This window comes from Poecilia mexicana, unplaced genomic scaffold (assembly GCF_051168715.1).
Source record: "Poecilia mexicana isolate PSO_F unplaced genomic scaffold, ASM5116871v1 scaffold_3, whole genome shotgun sequence".
Classification (NCBI taxonomy): domain Eukaryota; kingdom Metazoa; phylum Chordata; class Actinopteri; order Cyprinodontiformes; family Poeciliidae; genus Poecilia; species Poecilia mexicana.
In genome coordinates this window covers 3174932-3188477 of record NW_028263372.1, presented here as the reverse complement: position 1 = coordinate 3188477, position 13546 = coordinate 3174932, and the positions used below count along the sequence as shown (strand labels likewise).

Sequence of the window (13546 nt, the reverse complement as noted above, 5' to 3'; positions counted from 1 at the left end):
TCCATGACCGGACCAAACGTGTTGCAGCAGCTCTGTGTGTGTCTGACCACAAAAGAAATAATAAATATATAAATAAATACTGAAAATTAGCTAATGAATATCAGACATTGTGATTGAAATGTGTTTGAACAGAATCATTTAAAAATGAACTAATGAAAGTCCTGGAGAAAAATTATGAAACCTCAGAAAAGACTGAAGATAATGTGACTACATGGACATGTTAAACTGAGGAGTGTCCTATAGTTAGCACCACAGATGTCATAAAGCTTCTGTGAGAATGTTCTCTGGTAAGACGTGAGAAACTGGAGCTTTTTGACATGTCTGCTCTTTGTTCATAGGAGTTGCCAAGAAAAGAACTCCGCTCCTATTCTGTGAAGCTTAGCATAAACCAGGGGCGGAGCCAGAGGGGGAGGTCAGTGCCCCCCCCTGACATGTGATTGCCCCCCCTTGCCCCTCTTCCCCATCAGATGACCCCCCTGATGATTGACATGTAACAGCACCAGGTCATTCCTATACATTATTTGGAATCATTCTAAGCAGTGGCGCAAAAAGTGGGCATGCAGCGCATGCAATGCATAGGGGGGCTGCATCAGAGGGGGCGTCAAAACCCTGTCTGGAGGGGGCGGCGCGCCGATCATGCCCTTACGCTCCTTACTCTCCTTCACCTCGCGCCTCCCAGCCAGCATGCCATGGTGGGCCCCATGTGGGGGAAGGGAGGGCTGATATATGGGTCCCATATGGGTTTGTCCGCGGGTTCCACGATGGCCCACATGGGTTTGCCCATGTAGGGCCACAGCCCACATGGGCCCTACATGGGCACTAAATGGACAAACCCATGTGGGCCACCACCATATAGGGCCCAAGTAGGACCCATGTGGGCTGTGACCCTGGGCAAACCCATGTGGGGCCATCGTGGAACCCGCGGACAAACCCATATGGGACCCATATGGCATGCCCTCCTTTTCCCACATGGGGCCCACCTAGGCATGCTGGCAGGGGTAAATATAGCGAGTTTTACCTTTCACGTACCTTCTGTCGGGGGGTAGAGCGAGCGTAGGTTGTGTACGCATCCACCTGAATAATATGTAGTTGCGACCCTGATTCTAAGCCAACCTAATATCTAAAGAAGAAAAACAATAATAAATATATGAAAAGAAAATGTGTAAAACTTTATGTAAGTCCATGCATTGACATATATAAATAGATTTACACCAGCCTCCATTATGCTAATACTCATAAAAACAAGCTGAAATTGATCTCCTGGATGTTTCAATGTGCTGTGCCGGGGCGCAACTCAAAGGCTAAAGCACTTCATACCTGGTGATGATGGTAAAACACCAATAAGTTATTTACTGATCCTCCGCAAATAAATAAACAAATAAATAAATAACAAAGGGGGGGGGGGCAACAATGTTCGTAGTTTGGAGCAGAGGTTGCGGTACAGTTTTTTCGTTGTCTGTCAAAGAAAAAAATAATTTTATTTCCAATTTGTAGTTATCAAACGAAACATTTAGTATTTCTCTGTGAGAACGTTTTTGAAATCAGGTAACATTTCACCAAATGACGTGATTAGAAGACAGCTGTTAGGTTCCGTGTTTCTGTGTGTTTATTTTTGAGTTTCTCTGTGTTCAGTCCTGTGTTCCTGTGAGTCTCTGTCCTGTCCTCCCCGTTGATTGCTCCCCAGGTGTGTCTCGTTCCCTTAATTACCCCGTGTGTATTTAAACCCACCTGTTGTCTGTGTTCCTCGTCGGGTCCTTGTCTGTCGTCGTTTGTCAGTGTTCTGACGTCTAGTGTTCGCTCCAGTTGAACTGTTAAGTCCTGGTTAGCGTTAGCCCTAGTGTCCATGTCGTAGTCATTGTCTATTGTCGTTTGTCTACTCGCCAGTTGTACTGCTAAGTCCTGGTTTGTGTTCGCTCGCACGTAGTCCTGTCGTTCAGTTGCTACCGGTATTTGGCTGTGTGCCTGTCTCTCTGCCGTGCTGCCTGTTTTGGACTGAGCTTTATTTTCATCATTAAATATCATCATCATCACCATAACCTGGGTCTCGGCGTCTCTCCTCACCACCGCAACCACAACTTTTGACAGAAGGACCCGACCAGACCGAGGTGAGGAACAACATGGACCCAGTAACAACCCCAACAGCTCAATACCCTTTCCTTAAATGAAAGGACATCTACAATATTGAGTTTGAGGAGGATTTTCAAATTTTTTTCAAGATGTTTCAAGGAGACCCGTTTATGTTAGAAATAGTGGAAGAACTCTACGAAGAATTCCAGCATAAACAAAGGTTCACCTCACCTGTTCCAGCTCCGATCTCTCCAGCCTCTCCGTTGTCTCTTGCACCAGCCAAACCTCCAGCCGCCACCGTTAACTCGTTTCCTCCGCCAGTCCCAGCATCCACTCCAGCTGCCGCATTCTGCCCGACACCTCCACCAGTTCCTGCCTCCTCACCAGCCACCGCCGTCCGCCCGTCTCCAGTCGCCACCGTCCCCGTGGTGCTGGGGTTTCAGGCAGCCAGGCTTTCGCCTGGGCGGCAAGCGGCGCGGCTAGTGGCGTGGCCTGCTCTGTGGCTCCCCGAGTCTGCTGCCGGAGCGCAGCCGCCCGAGCTCCCCGAGACTGCTGCCGGAGCGCAGCCGCCCGAGCTCCCCGAGTCTGCTGCCGGAGCGCAGCCGCCCGAGCTCCCCGAGTCTGCTGCCGGAGCGCAGCCGCCCGAGCTCCCCGAGTCTGCTGCCGGAGCGCAGCCGCCCGAGCTCCCCGAGTCTGCTGCCGGAGCGCAGCCGCCCGAGCTCCCCGAGTCTGCTGCCGGAGCGCAGCCGCCCGAGCTCCCCGAGCCTGCTGCCGGAGCGCAGCCTTCCCCCGAGCCAGAGCTCCCCGAGCCTGCTGCCGGAGCGCAGCCTTCCCCCGAGCCAGAGCTCCCCGAGCCTGTTGCCGGAGCGCAGCCTTCCCCCGAGCCAGAGCTCCCCGAGCCTGCTCCGCCCGAGTTTCCTGAGTCTGCTCCGCCCGAGTTTCCTGAGTCTGCTCCGCCCGAGTTTCCTGAGTCTGCTCCGCCCGAGTTTCCTGAGTCTGCTCCGCCCGAGTTTCCTGAGTCTGCTCCGCCCGAGTTTCCTGAGTCTGCTCCGCCCGAGTTTCCAGCCGGCCTTCCTGCCGGCCCGGCGGACCCGCCTCCACGTCTCGGCTTTCTGCGCCGGAGACGCCGCCCGCCGGACCCGCCTCCACGTCTCGGCTTTCTGCGCCGGAGACGCCGCCCGCCGGACCCGCCTCCACGTCTCGGCTTTCTGCGCCGGAGACGCCGCCCGCCGGACCCGCCTCCACGTCTCGGCTTTCTGCGCCGGAGACGCCGCCCGCCGGATCCGCCTCCACGTCTCTGCTTTCTGCGCCGGAGACGCCGCCCGCCGGATCCGCCTCCACGTCTCTGCTTTCTGCGCCGGCGGAAGAGACCGCCGGACCCGCCTCCACGTCTCTGCTTCCTGCGCCGGCGGAAGAGACCGCCGGACCCGCCTCCACGTCTCTGGTTCCTGCGCCGGCGACGCCCGCCGGACCCGCCTCCGGGATTCCGGTTTCTGCGCCGGCGACGCCCGCCGGATTCGCTCCTCCGCCCACCTGTTGGGTTGTTTTTTTGTTTTGGACAGTTTCTGGACTCTAGCCCTCCTGCCATCGCCCCTCCGCCCACCCTGCTGGGTTGTTTTTTGTTATTGGACTTTTCTGTTTTTGTGGGCGTCTGGTATCCGCCCTTGAGAGGGGGGTACTGTTAGGTTCCGTGTTTCTGTGTGTTTATTTTTGAGTTTCTCTGTGTTCAGTCCTGTGTTCCTGTGAGTCTCTGTCCTGTCCTCCCCGTTGATTGCTCCCCAGGTGTGTCTCGTTCCCTTAATTACCCCGTGTGTATTTAAACCCACCTGTTGTCTGTGTTCCTCGTCGGGTCCTTGTCTGTCGTCGTTTGTCAGTGTTCTGACGTCTAGTGTTCGCTCCAGTTGAACTGTTAAGTCCTGGTTAGCGTTAGCCCTAGTGTCCATGTCGTAGTCATTGTCTATTGTCGTTTGTCTACTCGCCAGTTGTACTGCTAAGTCCTGGTTTGTGTTCGCTCGCACGTAGTCCTGTCGTTCAGTTGCTACCGGTATTTGGCTGTGTGCCTGTCTCTCTGCCGTGCTGCCTGTTTTGGACTGAGCTTTATTTTCATCATTAAATATCATCATCATCACCATAACCTGGGTCTCGGCGTCTCTCCTCACCACCGCAACCACAACTTTTGACAACAGCAGAACTCTGATCATTTCCAGATCCCGCATCACTTCCCTCGGCCTGCGGGAGAAAAACCCCGCAGAAGCGGATCAACTGCGCTAGACGCTCCAAAGCCTCTGGTCCGTTAAAGCGTCCAGATCAGAGATGATTCTCTGACAGAAATTGTTCTTAGTATGATTAATAATGAGCTCCGCGATGTTCTCTGTGCGTAAAGTTGAAACTGCCTGCGCACCAAATGTCAGCTGCGCTTTATCACAGTCTGGACACGAAACCAGCGGACTGCTCTCTGTTCTTATCAAGACCAGGGTGAGGAGGGAATCTGACATATTAACTCAGTTAAGTTTTTACTGTTTTTGTTTTTAAAACACCATTAACGCAAGCAGTGTAACTATACATTGTATATTTGGCGTTTGTCATCACATGTATGATTAATTGGGAGCATTTATGCGCATTTATTGTCCAGCGCACTGCACTTGTTTCTGTCTAACGGATACGCACTTTAATTTCTTTCCTTCCTCAACAGTCAGCTGCGACTCCTCTATTTAAACTACAATAAGTAGATCAACACAACTTGATCACACGGTCTCTTTAGGTTTTCTCTGTGTGTTGCAAACTCATTAAATGCAAACTCATTAGAAGCCCGAGCACCATCAGGCAAATAATTCTGGTCCCCGAACTATTTTTACCTGTCAAATCACCTGTCAAAACATATTAACATAGATCACATGTGTCAAACTCAAGGCCCGTGGGCCACATGTGGCCCGCCATGTCATTTTATGTGGCCCCCCTACCGTTTTATAGGTCCATGATTGACTTAAAATAGGTTTTGAGCACGAATTGACTACAAACTACATCTCCCACAATGCATTCCGATTGTTACCAGCCAACATTGCGGCTTCTCGCCACTAGAGAGCAGCAGAGTCACCTCAAGCTGCTTATTGATTTTCCCAGCGAATAAAACTGAGACATCGACAAGCTAACATCAAAACGTCCAAGAAAAGAAAAATCGATTTACAAGTAAGACTGTGAATGAAGATGTGTGAGCTGGTGTCAGGGCGGCAGGTCGCGCTAGACTTTTTTTGTTATCCTTATCTTGACCGACAACATAAATAAAAAAAATAAAAATCGGTCATGTACTATTTTTATCCGTGAAATTACAATCATATTAACATCGGCCATTTAGCCGCATTTTATGCTGTTTAGTGAATATTCACCGTGAATCCAGATCCCATCACAAATTAAGCAGATAAATGTATCTGCATTTTTCTCCGTAGTGACAAAAACCACTGACTGAGGCCCCAATAACTTTTCATAAATTGAATTAAGCGACTTCACTTAAATTAGCATCACTTCACCCACTGGGGTCTGAACGCACTTCCTCCTGGTTCCCATCTGCAGAAAAATCTGCGCTAATTCATCAGTCAGTTGGATCTGTCTGATCCAAACCGGACAACGGAATTCAGCGAGTTTTTTTGTTTGTTTGTTTGTTTGTTTGTTTTTTTTTTTTTGCCCTATGCGGTCGGTCGTGCGTTTTTCCAAGGATTATTTTTTTATTTTTATTTTTTGCATGGTTTCGCTTCTCTAAAACGGACAGATGTTACGTCCTCCTGAGCGCCGCTCTCCTTCTGGGTGCAGAAGGGTAACATCTTCACCTCCACTTGTTAAAACTGCGGCGGAGCCGCGTCCACATTGGTTGTGCAGCGCACTGCGCATGGATCTAATTAACTTCTGCACCTTTATTTATTTCCTCAAAATAAATTGCTGACTCCTCTGCTTAGACTATAAATGGATTAAAACAACGTTGCATTCTCTTTAGATTTCTCTGTTCTTGTGGTGATCTGTGTTTTCTGTGTATTTATTTTGAGTTTTTTTCTGTGTTTATTAGTCTGTTCCCCTGTGAGTTTCTGTCTTCCCTGTTGATTATTCCCAGGTGTTTCTCGTTCCCTGATTACCCTCCCTGTGTATTTAAACCCACCTGTTGTCTGTTGTCTTTGTCTCTTGTCAGGTCCTCGTCGTTTGTGCATTCCTGTCTTCCCTGTTGCTCCCTGTGCAATCTGTTTTGGATTCTGTTCGTTTGTGGATTATTCATTATTAAAAACCATCATTCACCTTCGTCCTGGGTCTGCCTGCATCTTCCCTCACCTGACTAAACCGTAAATCATGACAGTTCTGTACTGGAGTTAAAGGTGCCATTTCAACTAAAGGTTTGCAATGGGTTTCCTAACTAGATGCTCGAAACCTTCCGGTCCATTACGCTCCCGGTCAGAAAGACGCATTTAGTTCAGAGTCCATGAGATGATATTCAGAAAGGAGTTTTTTTGTTTTTTCATTTTTTTATTGATTTTAGTTGCCTCTGCGATGAGCTCCCCAGCTAGCATTGAATGTTTGGAGCACGTCCGCTAAACGTTGTCTTGAACGTCCGCCGAACGTCCGTGATTACGTTTGGTCGACGTCCAAATGAAACTCCAAAAGATGTACGCGGGACGTTCACCGGACTCGAAATCGACCACCATTAGACTTTCGGCGGACTTTCATTTGAATGTCCGCTGATTACTTTCAGCGGACTTTCGCATTTTATTCAAAAATCAAAAGCTATATAATGGTTATGCTAGGTCCGTGGAAATGCTAACATAGCAGCAATTTTATTGGAATGCAAGGTTTTCATGAGGAACAGTTGTCTTCCATTACCATGGGATATTAATCCAATGTTTTAACAAATTGTAGAAAAGGAAAGCTGGCCCCACACTTACTGTTTTCACATGGAACGGTTGTCTGTTTCCAAAACATATTAATCTAATGTAATAAATTGTAAAATCGATGACAACCACTTAAACACTTGGCAAAGAATTTATTAATTTTATAGTATTAACATTAAAGACTACCCACAACAAAATATGATAATCACATTTATTTATACATATGTACCAAAAACACATGAAACCTTAGAACAAATTAAAACGGCACAGTATACATTTTAATACAATGGGTTCTCAGAAAAGACATTCACAATAACAAAAAATCAAAGCAAAGTAACCCGGTGCTTAATAATATAATTTTAAAAGAAATATTTACACCAGAACTTATTTTATTAGCGTTGACACATGCACAAAATAACAAAAACAAAAAAAACCAGACAACCTTGAGCCTTAAAACTTTTGGTGTTCTGAATCCGACGCTTGGTTCTTTGGTACAGCCTCTGAAAAACAGACAAAATATATATATTTTAAACTGAGACGTGTATCATTCGTGGTTTTATGAAACAAAACGTTTAATTGGCTACAGAGAAACATGCATAACAAAGTCCAGCTATAGGATAATATACAACAATTCACATAATTTTAGACTGAAAGGCACATGAGATTCTGCAACAGACTGGCGACCTGTCCAGGTGACCCCGCCTCTCGCCCAGAACGTTAGCTGGAGAGGCACCAGCAACCCTCCCGACCCCACTATGGACAAAGATGTATAGAAAATGGATGGATGAGATTATACTTACTAAATATTTCAGTCATCAGGAGCTGGTGACCAGAAAGACGTCTCTCTCCACCCAGTCTGAATAGATCTCTGCTGCTCTGCTTGGTGGTTTGAAAGGATCTTGGATAAAATGTTGCAGACAGCAGAGCAGGTCCCTCTGAGATCCAGCTAAAAAAGTAACAGAGAATTTAAAAGTTAATATTTAAACAGTACTGCACCTGATGGAAGGAAAGAATAATGTGAAGAGAAAGGCTAATTATGTTTTAAAAAAATTATACATACCATTTATTTCTGAACAGCTCCTGACTCCAGTTTTTGGTTCAGGACTTCTAATTTCTCTGCAGTGGAGGCTGGAAGGCCGAGCTCATCCAGTGAGTCCATCTCTTCAGCAGAACCAGTGACTGTCAGACGGGTCAGAACGACTCGCAGCATCCCGGGGTTTCCCAGGCAAACTTCTTCAACTCCTTAAGGCTTTGAAGACGTTACACAGAATGCTTCAGTCTGCAAAGAATAATAATAAAATAAAAAAAAACGCTGTAATGTAAAATAATTTATTACAATGTAGACTGGGGGTGTTCAGCCCTGCAGGTCAGGACCCTCTGCCCTGCTTTAGATGAGTCTCTGCTGCAGCTCACCTGGATTAACACAGGAAAACTAAAACAGACAAAACTCCCACCACACAAACCTTTATTTACATGCAACTCTCTTATTCATGTCGTCAACTAATCAAATCCAAAAATGCCTTACATCTATAAATAATTCAATTAAAAATATGATACATACACAAAGTGTAGTCACTGTTATTACATGTTGGTTAAATTTACCTGAAAGAGGAATTTCCAGTTGAAGGGAGTCGGTTAGTGGAGTTACTGGTTGGACTAAACAGCTACAGGTGAACACAGAGCAGCTGGTGAATGAGATGGTGAAGATGGAGGACAGGTGGGAGTGAGGGTGGAGGACAGGTGGGAGTGAGGGTGGAGGACAGGTGGGAGTGAGGGTGGAGGACAGGTGGGAGTGAGGGTGGAGGACAGGTGGGAGTGAGGGTGGAGGACAGGTGGGAGTGAGGGTGGAGGACAGGTGGGAGTGAAGGTGGAGGACAGGTGGGAGTGAGGGTGGAGGACAGGTGGGAGTGAAGGTGGAGGACAGGTGGGAGTGAGGGTGGAGGACAGGTGGGAGTGAGGGTGGAGGACAGGTGGGAGTGAGGGTGGAGGACAGGTGGGAGTGAGGGTGGAGGACAGGTGGGAGTGAGGGTGGAGGACAGGTGGGAGTGAGGGTGGAGGACAGGTGGGAGTGAGGGTGGAGGACAGGTGGGAGTGAGGGTGGAGGACAGGTGGGAGTGAGGGTGGAGGACAGGTGGGAGTGAGGGTGGAGGACAGGTGGGAGTGAAGGTGGAGGACAGGTGGGAGTGAAGGTGGAGGACAGGTGGGAGTGAGGGTGGAGGACAGGTGGGAGTGAGGGTGGAGGACAGGTGGGAGTGAAGATGGAGGACAGGTGGGAGTGAAGGTGGAGGACAGGTGGGAGTGAAGGTGGAGGACAGGTGGGAGTGAGGGTGGAGGACAGGTGGGAGTGAGGGTGGAGGACAGGTGGGAGTGAAGGTGGAGGACAGGTGGGAGTGAGGGTGGAGGACAGGTGGGAGTGAAGATGGAGGACAGGTGGGAGTGAAGATGGAGGACAGGTGGGAGTGAGGGTGGAGGACAGGTGGGAGTGAAGATGGAGGACAGGTGGGAGTGAGGGTGGAGGACAGGTGGGAGTGAAGATGGAGGACAGGTGGGAGTGAGGGTGGAGGACAGGTGGGAGTGAAGGTGGAGGACAGGTGGGAGTGAAGGTGGAGGACAGGTGGGAGTGAGGGTGGAGGACAGGTGGGAGTGAGGGTGGAGGACAGGTGGGAGTGAGGGTGGAGGACAGGTGGGAGTGAGGGTGGAGGACAGGTGGGAGTGAGGGTGGAGGACAGGTGGGAGTGAAGGTGGAGGACAGGTGGGAGTGAAGGTGGAGGACAGGTGGGAGTGAGGGTGGAGGACAGGTGGGAGTGAGGGTGGAGGACAGGTGGGAGTGAAGGTGGAGGACAGGTGGGAGTGAGGGTGGAGGACAGGTGGGAGTGAGGGTGGAGGACAGGTGGGAGTGAAGGTGGAGGACAGGTGGGAGTGAGGGTGGAGGACAGGTGGGAGTGAAGATGGAGGACAGGTGGGAGTGAAGATGGAGGACAGGTGGGAGTGAAGGTGGAGGACAGGTGGGAGTGAGGGTGGAGGACAGGTGGGAGTGAAGGTGGAGGACAGGTGGGAGTGAAGGTGGAGGACAGGTGGGAGTGAAGGTGGAGGACAGGTGGGAGTGAAGGTGGAGGACAGGTGGGAGTGAAGGTGGAGGACAGGTGGGAGTGAAGGTGGAGGACAGGTGGGAGTGAGGGTGGAGGACAGGTGGGAGTGAAGGTGGAGGACAGGTGGGAGTGAGGGTGGAGGACAGGTGGGAGTGAGGGTGGAGGACAGGTGGGAGTGAAGGTGGAGGACAGGTGGGAGTGAAGGTGGAGGACAGGTGGGAGTGAGGGTGGAGGACAGGTGGGAGTGAGGGTGGAGGACAGGTGGGAGTGAAGATGGAGGACAGGTGGGAGTGAAGATGGAGGACAGGTGGGAGTGAAGGTGGAGGACAGGTGGGAGTGAGGGTGGAGGACAGGTGGGAGTGAAGGTGGAGGACAGGTGGGAGTGAAGGTGGAGGACAGGTGGGAGTGAAGGTGGAGGACAGGTGGGAGTGAGGGTGGAGGACAGGTGGGAGTGAAGATGGAGGACAGGTGGGAGTGAAGGTGGAGGACAGGTGGGAGTGAAGGTGGAGGACAGGTGGGAGTGAGGGTGGAGGACAGGTGGGAGTGAAGATGGAGGACAGGTGGGAGTGAAGGTGGAGGACAGGTGGGAGTGAGGGTGGAGGACAGGTGGGAGTGAATGTGGAGGACAGGTGGGAGTGAAGGTGGAGGACAGGTGGGAGTGAGGGTGGAGGACAGGTGGGAGTGAAGGTGGAGGACAGGTGGGAGTGAGGGTGGAGGACAGGTGGGAGTGAAGATGGAGGACAGGTGGGAGTGAAGGTGGAGGACAGGTGGGAGTGAAGGTGGAGGACAGGTGGGAGTGAGGGTGGAGGACAGGTGGGAGTGAGGGTGGAGGACAGGTGGGAGTGAGGGTGGAGGACAGGTGGGAGTGAAGGTGGAGGACAGGTGGGAGTGAAGGTGGAGGACAGGTGGGAGGCTGTGGCTGCTGGTCATGGGGGAGATTTTCTGGATCTGTGGCTTTTCCTCAGAATCTGAATGATCTTAGTTCACCTGTAACAAAAACATTTAATTAAAAACCTGCATAAACATCAGTGTGATTTATTCAATTAATCAAAGTTTTGTCCAATAATACTTGATTATCATGTATTTCTAAGTGGTCTGTATTAACTCCTAAACACATTGAAGTAACATAAAGGGATCAAACTGAAGGAAACCATGAACAGCTCTCTCTCTCTCTCTCTTTGCAGCTAATAATCCTAATTACTGCCTTACAAAAACTTTTTACCTGATCCTCTTGGGCAGGGGTGTCCAAAGTCGGTCCTCGAGGGCCGGCATCCTGCATGTTTTAGTTTTCTCCCTGGTTTTACACACCTACATCAAATGATGGCTCGTTAGAAGGCCTAAGCAGAACACTGACTTGCTGAGGAAATTGTTACTACCACTAGGGAGAGAACTAAAACATGCAGGGTGCTGGCCCTCGAGGACCGACTTTGGACACCCCTGCTCTTGGGCTTCTGCTTTGAGGTCTGACATCTTCAGCCAGACGACATTTCTGTATGACTTTCAAGTTGTCACCTGAAATTACATATGAGAAAAAAAAACAATTACTTTAATCAAATAGGAAACATTCACATAATAATGTCCATTAACAAATAGTATGACCAACTCTGAGCATCCTCTTCATCAGAAAAACAGTGTCTTCAGTCAGAGGCTGTAACACAGACTGCTACAGGAGGTCCTTCCTGCTCACAGCCATCAGCATCAACAACTCTTTGAAGGACCTTGAAATAATAAGATAAACATTAGATCTAAATGGCAATTTAACTAACACTGAATTAAACAGAACATCACCCAGTAGTTTGTGCTGCGATACCAACGAATGTGCTATTAATATGTCTAGCTGCATATTATTTTGTAGTTGATGATCCAAAGTGAAGGAAAAGACAGTCAGTGTTTACAGTAGCTCAAGATAAACCACAGGCTCAATAACAACATGCTACTATGGATCAGACTGAACATTTAGATTTTTTGTTCATCCACAAGAAACCATTAACTAGTTTACATTAACTAGACCACTTCAGTGCTTACTGGTCCTCTAGAGCAGGGGTGGGCAATCCTGGTCCTGGAGGTCAGGTGTCCTGCAGCTCTTAATGTCTCCCTGGTCCAACACACTTGAATCCAACAGCTGAATCTCCTCCTCAGTGCAGTCAGGTTCTCCAGAGTCCTGCTAACGACCTCATTATTTGACTCAGGTGTGCTGAAGTTGAGACACATCTAAAAGTTGCAGACCGGCCCTCCAGGCCTGGAGTTGCCCACCCCTGCTCTAGATTCTGCTGTCAGTTAGATTCCAGCTATGGATTAAAAAGAAATTATTAAATTCAAAAATATTTAACTGATTCCAAAGGAAAATTAAATTGTGTAACTTCCATTACCAGCTGCCTCTCGTGGCTGTGTTGGAAAATGTCAGTAAGCTTTGCACATTTGGCAATACAAAGTATTAATGCATTTATTTTCTTTAATCTGGCTTTTTAAAAAGGACAATGTAGAACTCAAGTTTTTAAATGTTATAATTGTATGCGCTGAAAAACTTAATTCCCACTCAGCTTTACTTGTTGCCAGCAGCTAAACTTCTCCTCAGTAGTAGGCATGCGAACTGACGCCATGATGTTTTTTTCCTACAGCCCTCAGTATATGAACGAAGCGGTCCGTTCAGACTCTCCTGATTACCTGCTTATCAGTTATGTTGACTCGGTGGCTCAGGACAAGTAACATTAGGGAAAAAAGAGCAGGACACTTCACGTAGATAAATATTTCTGGTCGAGTCAAACTTTATAGTAGAGGTTGAGAAGTCATGAGATAATGGCGCCACGTGCTCGAAACGAAGGAGGACGAAGCTTAGCGAGATATAAACGCACAGAAAAGGCATCAGCAACAAGTTATGTGTTTTTTTACGCTTTAACCACGTGCCTGGTTAGAATATGAAAGAAATAAGTATGGAAACTAATAACTTACCGAACAAGGTAGATCCCATCACTTCTGTTGCTTTTTAACTGCAGAAATCCGAGTTGGGAAGTGACGTCACTTTGCAGAAAATTCATACTTTCCAAATGGAAGTACTTCTTGGACTTTTATTTAAGTATTACTCTCATTTGAGATACGTTTACATTACGTTTGAATAAATGCAACGTAGATTATGCAGGAAAGGAAATGAGAAAAATCGGACTTATAACCATTATTTGAATGGCGAGGATAATGTTTAGACGGGCGTAGAGCCCCCTACTGGCTAAATAAGGTATTGAAGCTAGTAACCCAATTTTTAAACGACACACACGGACGAACAGATGACTTTCAGACAACATTCAGACTCTCTAAAACAGAGGTCACCAACTCCAGTCCTCCAGGGCTACCATCCTGTAACTTTTAGATGTGTCTCTGCTCAAACACACCTGGATCAAATAAACTGCTCGTTTCCACCCTATTGCAGAGAGGAATGAATGCTGGTGAGGGAATTCAGACATTTTGGAGCAGAGGTGAATCTAAAAGTTGCAGGATGGTAGCCATGGAGGACTGGAGTCGGTGACCCCTGCT

The 13546-nt window shown here is 48.6% G+C and overlaps 1 long non-coding RNA gene across 3 annotated transcripts; it reads right to left on the bottom strand.

Moving 5' to 3' along the window:
• Positions 1-7064: 7064 nt before the first annotated feature.
• Positions 7065-13546, bottom strand: LOC106913635 (uncharacterized). Of its 3 annotated transcripts, none has more exons than XR_015762450.1 (7): positions 12971-13546; positions 11625-11739; positions 11244-11533; positions 8535-8596; positions 7993-8211; positions 7733-7878; positions 7065-7432 (listed from the first exon to the last, which is right to left on the bottom strand). It is a non-coding gene; the product is annotated as an uncharacterized LOC106913635 (long non-coding RNA). The 3 variants fall into 3 exon arrangements; XR_015762451.1 differs by lacking the exon at positions 12971-13546 and adding an exon at positions 12047-12876; XR_015762452.1 differs by lacking the exon at positions 8535-8596.